This window comes from Paramormyrops kingsleyae, chromosome 24, assembly GCF_048594095.1.
Source record: "Paramormyrops kingsleyae isolate MSU_618 chromosome 24, PKINGS_0.4, whole genome shotgun sequence".
NCBI classification, from domain to species: domain Eukaryota; kingdom Metazoa; phylum Chordata; class Actinopteri; order Osteoglossiformes; family Mormyridae; genus Paramormyrops; species Paramormyrops kingsleyae.
In genome coordinates, this window is record NC_132820.1 from 24,718,025 (window position 1) to 24,737,045 (window position 19,021).

At 40.6% G+C, this 19,021-nt stretch overlaps 3 long non-coding RNA genes and 1 pseudogene across 3 annotated transcripts; all 4 read left to right on the forward strand.

The window, feature by feature from the left end:
* The first annotated feature begins 338 nt into the window (after positions 1-338).
* On the forward strand, positions 339-1,833 carry LOC140582234 (nicotinamide/nicotinic acid mononucleotide adenylyltransferase 1 pseudogene; annotated as a pseudogene).
* A 2,387-nt stretch (positions 1,834-4,220) lies between these two features.
* LOC140582179 (uncharacterized) lies at positions 4,221-5,595 on the forward strand. The gene is made up of 2 exons (XR_011985102.1): positions 4,221-4,380; positions 4,780-5,595. It is a non-coding gene; the product is annotated as an uncharacterized lncRNA (long non-coding RNA).
* Positions 5,596-6,943: 1,348 nt separating this feature from the next.
* On the forward strand, positions 6,944-7,909 carry LOC140582178 (uncharacterized). The gene is made up of 2 exons (XR_011985101.1): positions 6,944-7,412; positions 7,661-7,909. It is a non-coding gene; the product is annotated as an uncharacterized lncRNA (long non-coding RNA).
* A 5,652-nt stretch (positions 7,910-13,561) lies between these two features.
* LOC140582190 (uncharacterized) lies at positions 13,562-18,177 on the forward strand. Its single transcript, XR_011985113.1, has 2 exons — positions 13,562-13,932; positions 15,880-18,177. It is a non-coding gene; the product is annotated as an uncharacterized lncRNA (long non-coding RNA).
* The last annotated feature ends 844 nt before the right edge of the window (positions 18,178-19,021 follow it).

Sequence of the window (19,021 nt, forward strand, 5' to 3'; positions counted from 1 at the left end):
TTGTGCAAAGGTGCACAATCATGTTGGTACTGGAAGGGGCCTTCCCCAAACCGTTCCCACAAAGTTGGGAGCATGAAATTGTCCAAAATGGCTTTGAATGCTGCAATAAGAGTTCCTTTCACTGGAACTAAGGGGCCAAGCTCAACCCCTGAAAAACAACCTCACACCATAATACATATTTCCATTTAAAGTAATATTCTTTTTGATTCGTCTGCAGATGCAGTTAAGCTTCGTCACACGACTGTGGGTGTGGTTTACTGGAACTGGGTTCAAAAGTGCGTGCACGTGTTCCAAGCTTCCAGTGTCGTCAGTCACATAGTAACTGCTGGTCAAGTACAATGTCTCGGAAACGTCCCATCACTAGCGTTAAGCGCGCTCACACTGCGCGGAGCTTTGATGAGGTATTTTGTTGCCCGAGTGCTTAAATATACGGAGTGCTGTACATGTGTTGATTACAAATGGAGATGATCGGTTCATTTGGGCTTGTATCCCGTTTGGGCAAAAAGCGAACAAGACCTATTATCTTCCGCTTTGATTGATGTTCTGGTAGTAAAGCGTTAGACCTCTTATTTTGTTTATATGGGATAGCTTTCGCTGAGATTTGCGATTAAACTTAGTCTGTTCGATTCATGTTCACGATAACTGCGAATTAGGATAAGCAGTCACTTTGAAAATCACAAAAATGTCGCTCGTGCTGTAATTTGGATCGCAACTGAAATGCATAATTTAAGGTTGCTCAGTAGTGTGGTGCATTATGTCCTTATCTATAAACAGATTTCTGTTATGGAAATCACTTTCAGAATTCTGTTGAGGGAAATATTCAGTGGAGTATTACAGATTATTGTTGGATTAAGTACTGAAATATTATTATAAAACTAAGAAGTTGGAGTAAGAAGCTGAAGCATCTGGCTTGTTTTGGTGTATCACTCACTGGGTTAAGACCTTAGGCTGATAGTTGGAAGGTCACTAGCAGACTGGTGCTGTCACTGGACCCTGTCCTTCTGCCCATTCAGAAAACTGCATGTGACTACATGTAGTGTAATTTTGTATTGTTTCCCAATGCATTTTCTGCAGGTACCAAAGAAAACCAATGTGGTGCTGCTGTCTTGTGGCTCCTACAACCCAGTCACAAACATGTACTGTACCTGACTGTCATAAGCTACTAACAAAACGTTCATGCCAACTTGATTTTTTATATAAAAAGTTGTCATTTTTAATGGGAACATTAAGTATGACATACAAACTAAATACTGGTACACAGCGTGCCATGCTAACTTTTAGCTCCACAAAGTTTAAATGTGCAACTTACTTTGTTAAAAAGCATGAACCAACATAGGACACCTGTGCTGTGCTTGGCTTCCCCAGGACATTATGAAGTTGTGAAGGGGATCATATCACCAGTGGGCGATGGCTACAACAAGAAGGGCCTGATCGAGGCCAGCCATCGGGTGGAAATGGCCAAGCTGGCGGTAGAGGACCACAGCTGGATTGAGGTGGACAGCTGGGAGAGCAGGCAGGCCGAATGGCTGGAGACAGTCAAAGTGCTACGGTGAGCTCGCCCTAAGGGTGAAAGAAGGGCCCCATTTTTCAGCTATGAGTCCTTTCCTTTGACCGTTACACCCCCTGTTGGCTGAACTGATCTTTAACACTCTGCTCCCAGGCATCACCGGCAGGAACTGCTCTCCCAGGAACCAGACTGGCGTAACGAAGGACTACATACTGACTTAACTCTCCGCTGTGCGCTCCTGAACTGTAGGTCGCTGACGGATAAGACTACTTTCCTCAACGACCTGACTGTTTCTAAAAATCTGGACATGTTGCTGCATGTGGAAACATGGGGGAAACCTGAAGATAACTTGCACCTAAATCTACTTACACCTCCGGTTTATAGTTTTCTATATAAACCCCGTCTGACGGGCAGGGGTGGTGGTCAAGCGGTGATACACCGTGACTGTGTTGAAACAGCAATTGTTGAGTTTCATGGGATTACATCATTTGAATATCTGGCTTTTAAAATTGCTGGAAAGGCTCCGTTGCAATACCGCAACATCCACGTGGTGCGCGAGTGGGTGGCCATCGACGTGTTGGCCAGAGACATCCGCCGCGCGCTGTGGCATGGCCGCGGTGTCCGGTACCTGCTGCCTGACCCGGTCCTCAGCTACATCCAGGAGCGGCGGCTCTACGCCACTGAGAGTGAGCAGACGAACGCTGACGTTCTTCTGGCTCCGCCTTCACACCTCTCTCTGGGGCGGAGGTCGCTGAGGTGGTGGCCGGGCCCCAAGGGTGGATGAGATCCGCCCAGAGCTCCTCAAGACTCTGGATGTTGCAGGGTTGTCCTGGTTGACACACATCTGCAACATAGCGTGGACATTGGGGGCCTTCATCCAGGGCTTTTAGCATATATGTATGTATGTATGTAAGTATGTGTGTGTGTATATACGTTTATATAAATTTAGCCTTACAGTATGTATACTGTTGTTAACATAGGGAGTACTTCCATTCCATTCATATGTGTTTTTAGGGCCGGGTCAGATATGATCAGATATGCAGCCATTTAGTCACTGCAGCTACTGGGCAGGCTGCAGCATGCTGCCAGATGTAAAACAGATTCAGAGCTGCAACTCTGGAGATATACACTCGGTGACAAAAAAAAGTTAGGCACCTAGATGGAGTGGTGGAAATGAAATGAATCTGCATGTGGTGAAAGGTCATGTGACTATATCGTAATGATTATAATCAGGGTTCTTGCAGGTTTCAGTAAGTTAAATTTAAGACCTTTTTTAAGACATTTTAAGACCGTTATGAGTAAAAGACCAACACGATGCATTACTAGAAACATTCGAATGATACCAGAATTTCTCACTCATATCCTTAGCCCAACATCCACATATCATATGTGTTTACAAAGTGTGTTTTAATAAGTTCACATGTGTTTAAAGCATGTGGGAGTGTTAACCCTCCTATCGCGGAAGTTACGTTCCAGACCCATCAACGATAATGAAAACAACTGGAAACATCTGATAAACATGGGGAATCCACACGGGGTTAACGAGGGTGCGTGCAGACGAGCGGGGCAGGACATACTGCACTTTTAATCAGATTTTTTAGATTTTCTAAGCAATTTTTATTCAAATAAGTTTTTTTTCATCTCTATTTTGCTTTTTTGACTTGGCTTAACTTTTTAAAATCTTGTTTTTATAAAGCATATTAAATAACTCCTGTGTATGATAATAAAAACTTGCCTTACCATAAGGAGACCGAGAAACGTTCTCCTCAAGACCACACGAACAACTAAAAACTATATGCTGGAAACTAAGACATTCACAAGGTAACTCCATGAAAAGCTCTGTAAAAGTAGAAATGTGTTTATTTTAATTATAATTTAAGATAACGTGAGCCAACTGGCTAGTAGTTGCCTTTTAACTGAAAAAATTCACTCCAGTCATTAGAGAAAAAAGTTACTACATCAAAACATTTACATTGCAATAATGTATGGCATGAAACAAACTTGTAATTATGTCATTCAGTAATACAAATAATAAAACAACATACCGTTCACATTGGCCTCAAGAACTAAGTTAGCGCTTGATTCGCCTGCACTTCCTGTTGTAGCTGAGCGTGCACCTGACGTCAGGGGCTGAAAGTGCACGTTCTGCAGCCAGACCCTTCTCAAACTGGATGGTTGCCTAGCTGCAGTGATCACGCAATGGGATTTGTAGTTTTATTACCACGCAGACACCGGTGCAGACCAGAAAACACAACCAACGGATTAGTTTTACAGCGATTTACTATTTTATTTTCTGCGGACAACGCTTTTTGGGAATGAACGGAGGTAAGAATTTTAAGACTTGGCTAAATTAAATTTAAGACCTAGGATGAAAATCTGGGCATTTGTAAGACATTTTAAGGCCTTAAATTTAACTTTCTGAATTTTAGACTTTTTAAGACCCCGCGGGAACCCTGCATTCATCTGAAAAATAATCAATTCTGCTTTTCCGAATTAACGTAATAATCATCCTGTTTTTCTGAGTAATAATTTTCTGTTTTTCTGAATTAATGATATAAACTTTCTATTTTTCATGATGCACGATCTGTGTAGCTTAATCCGCTTTTGTTGATGGTTTGTAGACGGTATTATCATTAGTTTGTCGCCTTTGCGCGGAACCTATTCCGCCGCGCTTGACACCGCAGTGTTTCTCCCGGATCAGTAGATACAGTAAGACACGCTTCACGGAAATAAGCCGATGCATGTGAAATTCATTCAGAGCGGCTTTGCTGTGACTAAAGACCATGTCAGACAATCGCTGCAAATACTGGATCCTCATGGAGCGCAACTCTGGCGCCGGAATCGTCTCCGGAGGCGTTTGTATCGGAATCCAGGTCCAAACTTTTATTAAATATCACTTTATTTAAGTAATATTATTAAATATTTATTCTGTTATTGATGACCATTTTCAAGCCACACGCGCCGGCTTTAGCGGTTAGAAGGAAAGACACTGACTTTTAGTATTAATATCTGGTGTCCTTTTGTGGTAAATATGCTTGTGGTGAATGTGTCTGATGAATGTCACTGCTTTGTAATTTTATTTACCCGTAGTCAAGCTGTTAGTTTAGCTCGCGCCGCATTTTGGTGGCTCTTCCCTTCCAGCTCATTTCCTGAGCTATTTCATAAACTTCAGTTCCCGTTTCGTTCGGGGAAGCTGTGCTGTTTTTATATTGTACAGAGACATAAAGTACAGGCTGCCTGATGGTATTAATAATTCTTCCTCCTGCCTACAGACTCCTGCCAGCTGATGCTGGACCCCAACACAGCACACAGATACCTGTCTCTGTCAGGGGGGAACAGGAAGGCGAAAGGGGAGGCAGAGGAGCAGCCATATCCTGATCATCCTGAGAGATTTGACTGCATCCACCAAGTTCTCTGCAGAGAGATTCTGACTGGCCGCTGTTACTGGGAGGCTGAGTGGGATGGAGATCGAGCCTGGATAGGAGTGACTTAACGGAATCGAGAGGAAAGGAGTGAATGACTGTCTAAGTGCAAAGAGACTTAACTATCTGCTTGGAGGCAATGACAAGTCATGGAGTCTGTGGTGTCGTCCTGAAAGATACTGTGTCAATCACAATAATGAACAGACTGACATACTCATACGGCCCTCAGGCTCCCGCAGAGTAGGAGTGTATCTGGACTGGGCGGCTGGTACTCTGTCCTTTATGGACTGACCCCCCTGTACAGATTCACCTCCTCATTCACTGAGCCCCTCTATCCAGGGTTTTATGTTGATATAAACTCCTCAGTGTCGCTGTGACGTGTTGCTGGTTCTCCTGGCAAAAAGGTAAAATCTCTGCCTTTTAACCTTTATAATCCTTTTTACTCTGAAATGTATGTTTAACTAAAATAAATGCCTGTGTTCAGCAAGCTGAATAAACATGAAATATAGTTCTATAGTTTTTCTCTCTGACTAAAATGTAACTAAATGTAATCCTGATTTGGGGGGGGGGCTTTCCCCCTCCCCTGTATATGTACATTTTATATATTTATACCTATTTACTGTATTTCCTCCCTGTAAAATGACAATAAAGGCTTTCTGTTCTGTCCTATTAATGTCCTGCTTCAGCGTCACCCAAAGCATAACTGAGTAACATAATGAAACCACAGTCTGGTGGATTAAATTAAATTCTCTTTATTGCTGCAGCTGAATATAACAAACACAATGACAATCAATGTATATAATAACCATTTAACTGGAGACATAACAGAAAGTAAAAACATTGGAAAATATAATTACATCTCATTACTGCCCTGGGTTAGTGGATTAAAGTAAATAAAATTATTATTAATTTATTGGATTAAATAATGAAATTTCTATTTATCAAATAATAACCCACCCCACTGTGAAAGGTCTGGTTACTCCCCCGTCGGGCAGAAGGGGCAGGTGCCCACCCACTCTCGCCACCCCCACCCCACTGTGAAAGGTCTGGTTACGCCCCTGTCGGACAGGCACCCTTACCCCCCTCACTGGTCAATCACAAAGGAGGTCTGGGTAGATCGTATGGCATAAAAAATCGAGGATGGATGATGCGTTCAACCGCGCCAGCTGCTGCCAAACTCCAGCAAGCGGCCGCATCACCTAGTTAGCCTCCAATTTATTTCTACTAAACTTAAGAAAGGGTATAAAAATGAATGGAGGAGCTGGACCAAGTAAGAAGCCAAAAACCTACCACTTCCATATGGAATGGGGGGAGGACTGTTTTTTCTTCCACCATGTCATATTCAAAGTGCGTTTGCCTCATCTGTCAGTCTGCCGTTGCTATTCCGAAGAAGGGAAATGTGGAGCGGCATTTTCGGACTGTTCATAAAAACTACAACATTAACTTCGTTAACGAAAACGAGCTGAGAAAGAGAAAGGTGAAGGAACTAAAATCCCAGTTCAATTCAAAAATACTTTATTTATCCCAAAGGGAAATTATTATTATTATTATTATTATTATTATTATTAATGTCTGTATATCAAGCTGCTGCCATATTTCTTATATCCACTGGACACGTCAGTTCACAGAACAAGCGATCCAGAAACAATGTGTACTTTTCAGGGAGGCCACAAGGTGGAGACAAAACATAGATTACTAAATATAAGAGGTTCAGAATTAAATTATAAGAAAGCCCATCTTATGTGCGATATTTATAAAATACCATGATGACTCCATTTTAACGGGAGTTAAATGACAGTTTATGCCAGTTTGTAATTAGCAGTCATTTGCGTTCTTTCATAATAAAAATAAATCAAATATTATGAACCATAAATCATCCGTATATTTTGCAAGAACAGACATCGCACTGCTGAAGTTCAGCACTTTCCCGTTTGAGATGAACGTGATGTTGCGGTTTCCTGCCCGGCGACCTTTAAAAATCCATGACAGCAGCGGTTAGATGCAGCGTGTGCAAGCGGCCATATTCACTGACAAAATCAAGCTGATCACTAAGACTTAGTTTGTGGTTAATTAATACAGAAGTAACAGCATAATACTACATTATTTGTGCCCCCTCAGGTAAAGTGTTACCGATGAGAGAACTAGAGGTCGACCGATGTATCGGTTTTGCCGATTAATCGGCACCGATAGTTGATTCCCGGAACTATCGGTTATCGGCAAAAATCCACGCCGATAGTTTTTCCGGGTTGCGTCAGAGCTGAAGCGGCTGAGAACGGTCCGTTGTCCTTATACAGTGGGAGAGCCAACATATATATCTATGGCAAGAGCCGCCTCTATAGGCGAAAATCGCTGTAAAGCACATGCTTTTGTTTTGACACGTGATACTGTTAGTTGCAAGGAGAGCGCAAGCTGCCTGGAGAGAGCGCGGTGCATGGACAACGCTGACACTTCAAATGCACGTTTAAAACACAGATAGCGAAAAGGTATGTATACAGTACACTACAGTACATGTTTTCATCTCAATATAAAGTAATTCATTTGTTGATTAGATTCTGCATTGGAGAAAGAACAGCAGTATGTTTGTCGACAAGGCTGAGAGGACGCTAACATTAGCAGTACATCAAGCGGTTAAAATAATGTGGCAAAAATACACGCAAGTCCGACCCAAATGTTTAATGTCATGATTGTTACCATCAGGAATGCGTTCGATTTCAGTTCTTTTTATCTTCAGGCACAGGGTGCGATTTGCCGGGGGGATCCGACTGGAGCGCTTCGAAACAGTGAATCTTTTTGCGACGCAGTGTTTTACTGATTCGGAGTTTCAAAAAGCTCTGTTGATACTTTGCTCACCTTCTCTATATAATATATTTGTTATTTGAAATGAAATCATTACTATTATAGGCCTAACTTACGATGTTTTTATTAAATTTGTTATCACGTAATACAGCTCCCTTCGTATTAAAACCATTTCATGACGTGACACTCAGTATCTGGTTCTTGCCTAAAAAGACGGGTATATAATGAGCGTTGTTAACAGATTACACAAACAGTTTGGTCAACCTCTGCCTATGGAGAGAGAAAAAAGTTTTCAAAATAGAAGCAAATATAGTGGGAGACTACACATATAATATACATTTATATAATTAATATTGTATATAATTATAATATATAATTATATAATAATTATTATCATTCATTTTGTATGTAACTTTTTTTTTATTTATTTGGAGTGTTACTTTTTGTTTCAGTTTGAAAGCATGTCTTTAATTTACCTCAATATTTGTTAATATATTCATATTTATTTCATATAGCACATTTTCATGATTCAGTACTGTTTTTTTGTTTGGTTTTTGTAATAAAGTTTAGTACTATTTTACATGTAGTGTTGTGTTTTAATTTAGTTTTTTTTTTTTAATCCAGTATCCATTTTAAAAACTATCGGTTAATTAATCGGTTATCGGCAAGTACGGACCAACCTAGCTATCGGTATCGGTAAAATTCAATATCGGTCGACCTCTAGAGAGAACACTTTGAAAATCAGTAAATAACATTTTCTCTTGCCTTGGCTCCATGTCTAAATCAGACCTAGACATGTTTCAGTAGATTATCATGTTCCCTCAGGTTATTGCACTTACCACACACAGTATGAAGTAAATGTAAGTGAACTAAAATCTCCATGCAATGAATTAACATCCTGTGAGTGTGTATCAAGTGCTGCAGCCCATACATTAGCAACGGGCATCAGATCACTGTATTCAGCAGAATGAGGGGTTATTCAGAAAGGACGAGTGTATTATTATAAAACAGATCGATAAATCAACTTACTTAAGTAATTATTACTGTGTCTTGTCCAATAATCCAACATGCTTTCCCAGCTGGCAGCTTTCAAAGAGGATTGACCTCATTGTTCTTGCAAAACTAGACATTTATGAAGGCCTCTATACCTTAACAAACTTACGATGAAATGCAGCACAGCCCTTGATGTCCTGTCTGGATGCATGGAGGTGATTTTCTGTACTGAGTTAGATCAAATGCATGAATCCATTTCCAAAAGCTGTATATCTGGGTCCCCGCGATGGGGCACCTTGGATATGGTGCCAGTATCTCACAGGCCTTGGACACCTAATCACTCAGGCATTTCTGAGTCGCATCTTTGTTTAGCCTGATCTTTATTTTTTGTCTAGCAAATTTAACATAAACCAGTGTGTGGCCCGAATGAAAAGCTAATGAAAGCTAATTCAGTGGCTGGAAAAGGTTTTCCTGGTTATTTACATATATTTCAGAGGTTCACAGGGCTGCCAACTTTGGTCGACGAGGGCTCGGCCTATTAGCCGCAGTGTAACGTCCATAATCTGCATAAATGACGTGACACCAGACGACACCTAGAGGCGGCCGTAAATGACGAGGGCTCGGCCTATTAGCCGCAGTGTAACCTCCACAGTCTGTATAAATAACGCAGCACCAGACGACACCTAGCGATGGCCGTAAATGACGAGGGCTCGGCCTATTAGCCGCAGTATAACCTCCACAGTCTGTATAAATAACGCAGCACCAGACCACACCTAGAGATGGCCGTAAATGACGAGGGCTCGGCCTGTTAGCCGCAGTGTAACCTCCACAGTCTGTATAAATAACGCAGCACCAGACGACACCTAGCGATGGCCGTAAATGACGAGGGCTCGGCCTATTAGCCGCAGTGTAACCTCCACAGTCTGTATAAATAACGCAGCACCAGACCACACCTAGAGGCGGCCGTAAATGATGAGGGCTCGGCCTATTAGCCTAGCACTTTGCTGGGCGTTGTGCCGGCATGGGCTGTGACTAGGCCTGTCGCGATAGTCGATAAATCGATTAATCGCACGATAAAAAAAATGACCTCGATAATTTTTCCGGCCGCGATAATTTCATTTGCATACTTGTTTGTTATCCGCGACTGAATGACAACTCTCGTTTCCTTAGCGTAGGAGAAGCGAACCCTCTTGTCAGTTGCATTCAGTGTTGGGTAAGTTACTTTAAAAAAGTAACTAATTACTAATTACTTAATCAATGTTGTATTTAAAATACTTATCTAGTTACTGTGTCTGAAAAGTAACTTAATTACTCAATAAGTAATTTAACTAAATACTTCTTAAAATCCCTATAAACCTTGATGGACAAACAATAGAAATGAAACTCTTTAAATAATAATTAATTTTAAAAAAACATACGAGTCAAACATGAAATAGTTTAGCCTTTTAGCTTTCTGAATCATCTTTATTACATTCTATAAAAACTTTCTATAATAATTAAATTTTTTAGTAGGAAATGTAACCTTCTTTAGGTAAGAAACACAATTCCTGAATAACAAAAAAATATTATTCCGCAACATATCTGAATAACAAAAAAGCTTAAGAAATGTTAAACATGACATGTATCAAGCTGTAAACATGAAACTTACTTTAAACATGTTACAGCTGCAAACATTACATATTACTGTAACGTTCTTGTCTGCTTGTTTCAGAAAAGTGAAGTAATGGGAATATTTCCATTTAGTAAAACAGCCACTCGCTTCAGCCAAGTCCGACATCTTCCGCTTTAGAATATGATTATGCGGCAATTTGGCGCGAAATCACGTGCACCTGCACTACAACGATTTTAAAGCGGCAGAGTTTACTTTTATCTTTAGAAGATAAATTAATAAAATTAAATAATGATATTCAGCGAGTTTAATTATTTTACAATGTAACGCAAGTACATTATAAGTAACTGTAATTAAAATACCTAAAAATGAACAGTAATCAGTTGCTCTACTTTTTCAGTGGAAAAGTAATTTAATTACAGTAACGCGTTACTTAGTATTTAATGTAATTAAATATAAATAATAAATATAAATAATATATATATAAATAATATAAATAAATGTATTTAATGTAATGTACTTAGTAGCGTTACACCCAACACTGGTTGCATTGTCTTTTGTGTGGGGAGGCAGCGCTTGTCAGTCACATGGACTTTGTGTGGGAAGGCGGGAGTGCTTTAAAATGTTTTCCATTTTCAGTGTTAAATAGTCTAAAAATAAACGTTTTTCAATTTTGAAAGGCGTATGTGCATTATTATGCCATTATCATTATTCTAGATGAAAATGGTCTCAGATCGACAATATTATCGTTTATCGCGATAATTTCTTGGACAATTTATCGTCCAGCAAAATTTGTTATCGTGACAGGCCTAGCTGTGACATGCATTATACTGAAGGCAATGGTGAGGATGAGAGTTAGGCTTAGAGTTACGGTTAGGTTTTTGAAAGGGGTTACAAAGCCCCAATCCTGTGTCCCAGTGAACTGGAAACACAGTTCTGCACGGTCCTATCTGTAGGCACTTAAAACACTCGCTCGAGCCGATCGCCGATCGCGTCGCCCCTGATGACGTCATCATTTTAGAAAGAGCGTATCGGTAGGATTCTAAAATTTCCTCTTTTTGGGGCTAGCACTGCACGAATTTACGTTAGATGGGCACCATCTTGGACAGGAGAGCCTCGATTTCAAAACAATTTTTATCCGATCAATTTCCGTGGTGTTTTCACAAAGTTCTGTTTATCACAAACTAAAGGTAAGGTTTACCCCTCCCAAAAATAGTCAGTAACCCCCCAGGCAACCCAGATTCACCTCCAGGCGCATTCTTTGGTTTCTAAACTACTTATCTGCAAAGTTTCACAACAAAATTCAAGCGGGATCTTGCATCCCCAGCCCGGGTCTTTTAAGGACACAATGCATTATGCGTGAGCTGCCAGACGAAAATACGGTCAAAAAAAATGAAGGGTATGACCAAATATCATAATTACATGTAAGAAAAATACCTTTAGAAGATATTTTGATGTATAATAAGACAGGATGATTTTGGATTTGTGCAACTGACTGATGTTTAGTGTACTATATATTGTATCATATTGTTGCAGTGTCTTGAATACAAACCTCTAATTCTTATCACAATTTTTCTTTGTTCATTAATGGCAATTGCATTACAACAAAAGGCGGCTAAGTGGCACCTTTAAAAAGCTCTAGATCAGGAACTACTGGACCGATCTTGACAAATGAGGTATCAAAATGCTTCTGTTCTCATGCTCTTTGCAATGAACTTATTTGTCAGGCATATAGTGCCTTCTGGCAGAATCCTCTTAAGTGCCTACTATCTGGGCATATCCATAGAGCGCAACGTCCCACTTACGTTCCAATCCCCTTAGTTAAAGTTTATTAATTTCCCCTTTTATTTTTTAATCCTTTTATTTTGCAGGGAACGGTGGCGGTGAAGACCTGAAGGACCCAGAGGAGTTCCAGACACCAGGCAGCAACCCGGGGGAAACACACAAGGAGCAGCGACGACACCCACAGGTAAGTATGTGCCCTTACATAGACCTTTCTTAAGGTTCTGTAATTATATTTGCCCTTTACTTTCAGGTTCTCGGACTGGCACCCCCAACAGATCTGACAATAGCCCCCCCCCCACAGATTTGACCTTTTGTGGGTGCGGTATCGGCACTACTCCAGGACCCCCCCGGAGGCACCTCCCAGCGCCTAAGACCACCCCCCCCAGAGTCAATCCGTTGCCATCCGGACCAAACACGTTCCTAATAAAGCCAGTTTCTTCAGCACTGTGTCCCACATCCTTCCTCTATGGAGGCTTAAGGGAAATGAGGGCAGCACAGTGGGGAATTCTATTATATTTCAGCGGTTATTTAATACAGCAAAGTGCAGAAATGCAACAGGCTAGAAATACTAGCTGCTTTAGGTGCAGGTATGTCTATATTAATGGCATGACGTCTGCGGAGATGGTTGCTAAGGTTCGTTGTATTTCCAAAGTATTTTAACTCAGATTTACAATGTCTGCAAACTGCAACGGACTTGTCAATCTTTCCATTTACTTTGTGAAAACCGAAGTAATCCCAAACCTTTGATCTCATGTTGGCTGGTGCCTTGCAAATTTCTCCTTCTTCGTTGCCCTCCATTGTGCACTGCTGCGTTTATTCAGATGACAACAAACAGGCGCGAATTGAAGATTAGCGACGTAATCCACTGCGCCACTGCAGTGAGGGCGCACTTTACGTCGCAGACGCAACTAATTTAAGATTTATATTTATTTTTTTTAATTATCCATCGTATATTCGTTATATAATCGCGATTCATTCGATTTTAAAATATTAAATCGATTATTAATATACAGACCCTGACACAGTTTCCCTGTGGGGGATAGTACTGACATGTGCTGAGCAGTTTCTATCCATCCATCCATCCATTTTCTCCCGCTTATCCGAGGTCGGGTCGCGGGGGCAGCAGTCTCAGCAGGGAATCCCAGACTTCCCTCTCCCCGGCCACTTCATCCAGCTCCTCTGGGGGAATCCCGAGGCGTTCCCAGGCCAGCCGAGAGACATAGTCCCTCCAGCGTGTCCTGGGTCTTCCCCGGGGCCTCCTCCCAGTGGGACATGCCCGGAATACCTCACCAGGGAGGCGTCCAGGAGGCATCCTAATCAGATGCCCGAGCCACCTCATCTGACTCCTCTCAATGCGGAATGCTATGACTCTCTTAAGGTAGTTTCTAATAAAGACATTTTGCAAATACAAAATAATGTATGAGCAAAATGTTTCAGCTGTAGCACATTTATTTCATATATGAATTTCACAAATCTCGCTGTAATGAAGATGATGAAATTACCCAGGCTTAGTGTGATTTTTCTTTCATAACAGTCAAATGACAGCAGGGCATGGTCAGCAAGTAGACACATAGATTTGAATAAGAGGCCACATTGCCAATTGGAATTTGGAGGTCTTATTCATCCTGGGCCAGGCAAATGCAAAATGCATAGTACACAGCAGGTATGGCTCTGTAAGGAAACACTGGCTTCCATATTAAACACTGGGATCCATAGCGCTGTGGTGCTCAACCCGACTCTATGCCTGGGCAGTGCAAGGCTGCCTTTGGTCGTCCCGGAGACGCCTCTTCTTCCCTTGGTGGACTCTCAAGCCTCTGACGGTTGGTATCTTCCTCCAGCCTCTGATCTTCTCATTTTCCATTGCCATTCCATTCATTACTGTCAGATCTGTCCTGGTCGCTCCTACTTCCATCCCACCTCTCGATGGACTGCTGGACTCTCTTACTCTTTAATTGTAATTCAGTTGATGATACTGCTTCCTTTTTTTGCACCACAGATGGAAATAACTCAAACAACAACATTTAAGCGCTTCACTCTTCACATCTTAAAAACTTTAAACACGAATAGCCCTAAATGGAGCTTGTAAGTCTTTGGCTTCAACACCAGTGATCAGCTATTGGCTCTAATGCCCATTCATTCCCAGATAGCAAAATCTTTCTGGCCTGGATGTGGCCCACATCACGCATGATCATCTGGCCCACATACCGCATGGAATGACGGCGATTGAGCGGACCGCTCTCGGTTGCCACATCAGGTTAACATCTGGGCCAGAGTTGGGCCTTATGTTAGCCACAAGTGACCAGGCTCTGTCTGAGATCTGGCCCGGATCTGGCCCACATACTGCATGGAATGACATAGCGATTGAGCGGATCGCTCCCCACACATAGCAAAATTGGTATGGCCCGGATCTGGCCCAGAACAGTTTCAGCTCGGGCACCAAATGTCAGCCTATGTGTACCTTAATCAAGTCATGTAATACCTACTTAATATTAATTTAATATTCATTGAAATATTAAGTTACCTCATCATTCAAATAAAGTTGATCTACCTTAATTTTTTTGTTTTCTACTCAGAAATGCCCATGCAAATAGTTAAAACATTCTCTTTAGTATTAGTACCTTGTTTTACTTATGTCAGGGGAAATAAAAAGCAACCGCATTTCACAATTCAACATTTTAATAAATGTTAAATAATAATAAAAATCATCACTTCATTAACCCCCATGGGGAAATTGCCTTTTATGTCTCCCTCAACTTGCTCTTTGTAAGTAAGTTGTCTGTGAAAGACAGTCACTCATGACTGTCCTCAGGGAGCTGGGGGTTAAGAGCCTTGCTCAAGGACCCACAGACATGCAGAGGCTGGGTTTGAACTGGTGATCATGTGATTACAGGCACACAGGATTAGCCCACTGAGCCACACAGAACACATGATCCCAGTTGTTTGAGTACAAGAATTTTTATAAATAAATTACAAATATCAACTAGAACACAGAACACAGAAACACAGAAAGCATACAATAGGTATTTTAGACATCCAGAAATTGTGCAAATGTTGCAAAACCAGTCAAGTAGAAAACAATTTGAACAGTGGAATGTAATCGTGTGCATTATATGTGTGTATGATCAGCAGGGTTTAAATATGAGTACAGTCTCATATTCTTGTACTCAAACAACTGGGATCATGTGTTCTGTGTGGCTCAGCCAGGTGTAAGCGCATAGTGTGGGCCAGATCCGGGCCATACCAATTTTGCTATGTGTGGGGAGCGGTCCGCTCAATCGCTGTCATTCCATGCAGTATGTGGGCCAGATCCGGGCCAGATCTCAGACAGAGCCTGGCCACTTGTGGCTAACATAAGGCCCAACTCTGGCCCAGATGTTAACCTGATGTGGCAACCGAGAGCGGTCCGCTCAATCGCCGTCATTCCATGCGGTATGTGGGCCAGATGATCATGCGTGATGTGGGCCACATCCGGGCCAGAAAGATTTTGCTATCTGGGTTAAAATGTTTAAAAACCAAAACGTCCTCCTTGTGTAACACAAACATTTTGCGCACATGATGTCATCATGGGGAAAGTATTTCTTGTATTTTCAAAATAAAAAAATACTTAATTTCAAAGTATTTAGATAAAAATGACAATCATTTTCATTAATAAGTCAAATACAAATTATAAAATACAATTTTGTATTTTAAATATGCATTTTAAATACATGTATCAGAGATATTGCCCATTCCTGCTTCTGTCTTATCTTCATGTGTTACGTTTGCAGGGAAGGATGAAAGCAGGTAGGCAAGAATGCAAAAGCAAGCGGGTTTATTTGGACAAACAAGGCAGACGGTGACGCACATCAATGACGGATCTGGGGAAACTAACTCAGACGTGGACTAAATACACAGGACAGGCTGAACATATCAGGTAACAGGTGATTACAATCGGAATTAACACGAGGTAACGAGGGGGGCGAGACACACAGGAGGATCGGACGAGCAGGTCATGACATCATGTTGCCTTGAAATGTTTTTTTCTTTTTTGTAACCCTTTTGTGAGACACTGTCAATGATAACTTCCATCCTCTGTGTGTATTATAATGTACTACAGAATGTGCAGTTAAAACAAAGAAAAAAATATATATCACTGACAATGCACCAAGACTGGCAATGCACCAAGGTGGCAGCATGAGGTTATTGCACAAAACTGTGAGGAAATGCAACCCAGGTTGATCATAAGGATAGTGCAGATGGTAGAAAGAGCCATGGAAACCATTCAGAACCATTCAAACTGAGCTCCAAGATCAAGATACGTCCATGGTTTGAATTACGGGGGGTACTGGGGGGTACAGTACCCCCGATCAAGACCCAGACCCCCCCAAATAGACAAAAATAGCAGTTTAGGGGGATCTTAACATTTTTCTTTTGTTGTAAAAAAAAAAAAAAGAAGAAAATTTAAAAAAATAACCTCACCTTGTAGGAAAATTTTATGTAAAACGATTTCAGACACCCCTAGTGTGGACCGTACCATTTTAACCACCTCGGCGCTTGAAGCAGCTTAGCCAGTTGGTTGCATCATTCATCCTTTGTGAGCAACATGTTCATTGTGTTCGTCTGTCATAGTACTGTTTGTCGTGCATTGGTAAATGTGAGTAGCCAGCAGAAGTCTAGCCTGTTGAAAATGTGTTATTTTACAACCTTCATTTATTCATTTAAGTGTTTTAACTACTAATGCAAGGTGACGTCTTTATAAGTTGAATTACTTACCGTTGTCCTTCTGAGGCCGGTACAGTCAACGTTAGCTTATCTTTCTAGTTAAATTGACTAAGTTCTCTATTTAAACCAGGCTTATTTATTGAGGTAAAATCGATCATGGTCATTTTCCAAGGAGATGAACTCCCTATGTTTTCATTCTCATTTTATCAATTTTTCTTCTGATCCTTTCTCCAGTGAAAGAGAAGGAGCTGTTATGAAAATCCTAATTTAACTAAAAACTAAAGACTGCATACTGCCTTCATTCAAGAGAGCTTGTTTTAATAATTCAACATCTATTTGTTTGTTCATTACATTTATAAGAAAATACTATTTTATACTAAGTATAAATACAATTTAGATTAAGTTTACCACAAGCAATACATAAAGAGAATATTAGGTGTATATAAGCATATAATACAATATATAAAATAATAGCATTTTGTAATTCATTTGACAGTAATGCCGTGTTCTTAAAAAAACAAATTTAACTTTTTGAAAATTTACCCATTTAAATGTAACAATAGATTTAGGAGGCCCAGCTGGTTTAAACCTAATACATGTGTGGTTTAACCCTAATACATGTGTGGTTTAAACCTAGTATATGTGGTTTAACCCTAATAGAAGAATTTTTCCGTTGCTGCATCCTGTGCATTTCTAAAGACATAAATGAAACAAATGACTGCATGATACTAAAACAAAGAGAAAGGAATTGTTCCCTGGGTCAGAAAAATACTACTAATCCTTATAAAAATGCAGGCGCTCACCAGGTTGGGGCTTTGAATATCATCTGAAAAACAAAAAAGAAGTGGAGGCGCTCCTGCTGTAAGCTGTAGCACCAGCCGAAAGGGCTACTTGGTTGTAGCTCTAGTGGAAAAGTGTCGGCAGGTAGCGAATGTTAAAAAACAAAGGCTTTTTGAACCTACAGCAGGAGGACCTCAGCTTCCTGTTCCTTTTCTAAATGCTTATATAAATGTGTCTGTATATATAGCTCTGGAAAAATTAAGAGACCTCAGCAAATTTTTTGTTTTACTAATTTATCAGTGTATGGGTGTGAATCTGAGAATAAATTATAAATATGAAAAATTAAAGTCCTATAAATTGTAATGTATATTTTTGCATGTATTCCATTGTGCTATATAGTTTTACACTCTACTAAAATACTAACTATGCAAATATGAATGAATGCCTACATTAATATCTTTCTTAATGAAAATCATGGAAATCATAACATTATCCATTTCAATCTGTAGCAATTATGCAATAGATTGCATATATGGCAACTGGAAGCAGCAAGATAAATCATTAAAATTTATTTTGTTTAAACATTTTAGCTGTTATTGGATTTGTCTGTATTACGTATTATTGTTACTGAAAGATAACAGTTATTCTGGTATGAAGGCAGCATACTTAGTGACTGAATCTTACCTGATAAAACAGCAATGACAGAAATGAAGAAGAATCCTAGAATCATCTTTGCACCACACACTGTTTCTTATCTGAAACAGTTCATAGCTTATGACTTGATGGCTCAATAGAATGTGCTTTCTGGAGAATAACTCTGACTTCCTGTTGCACGACCACATCTCCCACGTACCCTACATACTCATACTGACAGTTTTTATTCTTGTCCCCCACTGAGTTGAGCCAGGTTAAAGCTCGGTGATACATTTCCAGGAAATACGCTAAGTACCACATTCTTGGATGTTCTGTTGGGGGTGGTGCTGCACGGTGGACCTGGGGAGGGTAGGAGGGAGATCTTAAGTGGCCTTCTTCACAATTTGTGGTGCGGGGGGGAGGGGGTGGTGGCATTTTAACAAACAACAAAAAATGCAGACAGGAATGACTTCATGCACTAACATGGAAATGCATTTCAGTTTTCCCGATCTTATTTAGTCCAAACATCTTCTGCAGAACATCAGCTGGATCAGAGCCTAGCCAGTCATCTCATGTACCACGGCATTGTACAAGAACATGAGTGATCTCAACAATTGTGGCCATTGTTGCTTGGCTTTTTGTGGGAGAGCCCTGGTCATGTTTCCAAGCATACGATTAAATCATTCCACATTCCCATTTCCAATTGGGTGAAATGGTGATTTTTTTAACACCAGTAAGTTAACACACCTCAGTGATCAAGCTACTCTCAAAGTTTTTGCCCTTTTCTGAATGAAG